The following is a 2,559-nucleotide window of genomic DNA, read 5'->3' as shown; positions in this document are numbered from 1 at the left end:
GCCATGATAAGAAAAAAAAAAAAAAAGACATAAATAAGGCAAAAAACATGCAAATAAATATCAAGGTGGTTTAATATCAGTACTATCAGAAAAATATAATATCTTTCTGTGGGATATTGAGGATTAACATGAAAACTCTTTCTAAAGACACAACCTTTGTGAAGAATCTTGAGGGATGGAGGAATATGGATGAGTGTAAATAGAAAGCAAGGTGAACAATGCTGCTGCTGCTGCTAAGTTGCTTCAGTCGCGTCCGACTCTGTGTGACCCCATAGATGGCAGCCCACCAGGCTCCCCCATCCCTGGGATTCTCCAGGCAAGAACACTGGAGTGGGTTGCCATTTCCTTCTCCAATGCGTGAAAGTGAAAAGTGAAAGTGAAATTGCTCAGTCATGTCTGACTCTTTGCAACCCCATGGCTGTGAACAATATCATGAAGTAAAAGAGGGGAAAATGTAATCGTGTTAAAGTATGGGGTTCAGGTGGAAGAATACCAGGGGAAGTTGTATGTTTTGTCAAACAATGAGGATGCTGCTGCTGCTGCTGCTAAGTCGCTTCAGTCGTGTCAGACTCTGTGTGACCCCATAGATGGCAGCCCACCAGGCTCCCCCGTCCCTGGGATGGGCCATCTGCAATACTTACAATAGACTCTGCCTTTCAGTTAACCTCTTCCACTTCTGTAGATTTGGTAGGAAAGACTGAGTATCACAACCACTAATTCTCATCCTTCCTTTGCCTCTTTACCTCTTTGGAAAATGGAATAAATAGTACTTAATTCATAAGGGTTCTTTGAGAATTAAGTGAGTTAATAAAGTGCTGTTCCCAGAGGGTTTCCCTTATGGCTCAGGGGTAAAGAATACTCCTGCCAATGCAGAAGACTCAGGTACGATCCCTGGGTCAGGAAGATCCCGTGGAGAAGAAAATGGCAACCCACTCCAGTATTCTTGCCTAGAAAATTCCTCTGACTAGAAGAATCTGGTGAGCTACAGTCCATGGGGTCACAAAGAAATCAGACACAACTTAGCAACTAAGCAACAACTGTCCCCAGAACATATTAAGAGCTATAATACTATTTCTTATTGCTGGTGTTTTTGTTATATTAAGGGTTAATTGAGGCCAATTCAAATAGTGCTCTACACTCTTTCCATGAAGTTTTTTCTAATCCCACCCATTCTGACTTTTAATTTCACTGTGCTGCTAGACAGTGATACCTAGTTAATATTTATTCTCTTAATTATGTATTTTCATTTTGTATCTTCATTGGATCACATATTCCTTTTGGCACATCCCACAAAGTATTGTATACTTGCCTGATTTGTCCATGAAACTAATATAATTGAGGACACTTGAGAAACACTAGAAGAAACATCAGCTAAACTGATCAATGGACGTGAGTCTCAGTGAACTCCGGGAGTTGGTGATGGACAGGGAGGCCTGGCATGCTGCGATTCATGGGGTCGCAAAGAGTCGGACACGACTGAGTGACTGATCTGATCTGATCAATGTATTCCACATCTTAGAAATGAGTAAATGACTAGTATGACATGTAAGTCTGCACACTTATTAGTGGAAACTGAAAATTATAAATAAGCTCTGAAGAAATCTGCTGCTGCTACTGCTGCTAAGTCGCTTCAGTCGCGTCCGACTCTGTGCGACCCATAGACAGCAGCCGACCAGGCTCCCCCATCCCTGGGATTCTCCAGGCTCTAACACTGGAGTGGGTTGCCATTTCCTTCTCCAACTGAAAAAATCTGAGAACTGCTCAAATAAATAAATAGCTATCTCAGGGTTATTTGACAGTATCTGGGAACATTTGTCAGATATTTACTGTTACATATCTATCCACAATGAATTCATTATTTAACTGAAATTTTCACAACAACCTTATGAGATTTTGTGAGTGAGGCTCAGACAGTCACTCTGTCATTAATAATGACAAAGCTGGGGTTCAAATCCGTGTCTACCAAACTTCTAATATATGCTCTTCTATAGAATCTTCCATTAATAGAAGTAAGATGAATTGAAGAAATAATTTTTTGGACTAAACATTTATATTACACAGGCAAAATGATTATGGAAATACAAATAAAGGGGAAATAAAAATCAAAATGCATATATCTAGAGTTATCCAACAAAATTTAGCAAGAATTATCAAATGTCAAAAATTAACTAATATAAAATATTAGAACTCTGTAGGTTTATTATAAAGTCTCAAATCATTACACTGAAATTTTTCAAATGTGAAATTAATGATTTTTTTAATGGGTGGTGTGGAAAATCTTAGACACATGTTTATTGAGGGAACAAATATTAACAATAAAGTTCTTTGATTTTTAAAGGTCAACCTAAACTTTTTATTGACTCATTAGTGGATCATTTCTTTGATAACTTGGAGTAGGGTTAATAAAATGTTTTCTTTTTACATACCAAGTACTGCTTATTCATTAAACCTTTCCAAGCTGATGACAAATATCACAGAGTAAATTTTAATTTTGATATCAAGAAATAATTTTCTATTCACCTAAGCTTACAACAATGCCATAATATGTCACCATAAGCC

At 37.8% G+C, this 2,559-nt stretch overlaps 1 protein-coding gene across 1 annotated transcript in view; it reads right to left on the bottom strand.

Annotated features, from left to right (window-relative positions):
- LOC105004362 overlaps positions 1-2,559 on the bottom strand; it is a 178,147-nt gene that overhangs the window by 174,811 nt on the left and 777 nt on the right. The window lies entirely within an intron of this gene.

Source organism: Bison bison, unplaced genomic scaffold (assembly GCF_000754665.1).
Source record: "Bison bison bison isolate TAMUID 2011002044 unplaced genomic scaffold, Bison_UMD1.0 scf7180017864473, whole genome shotgun sequence".
NCBI classification, from domain to species: Eukaryota; Metazoa; Chordata; class Mammalia; order Artiodactyla; family Bovidae; genus Bison; species Bison bison.
This window is presented reverse-complemented; position numbering and strand designations above follow the sequence as displayed.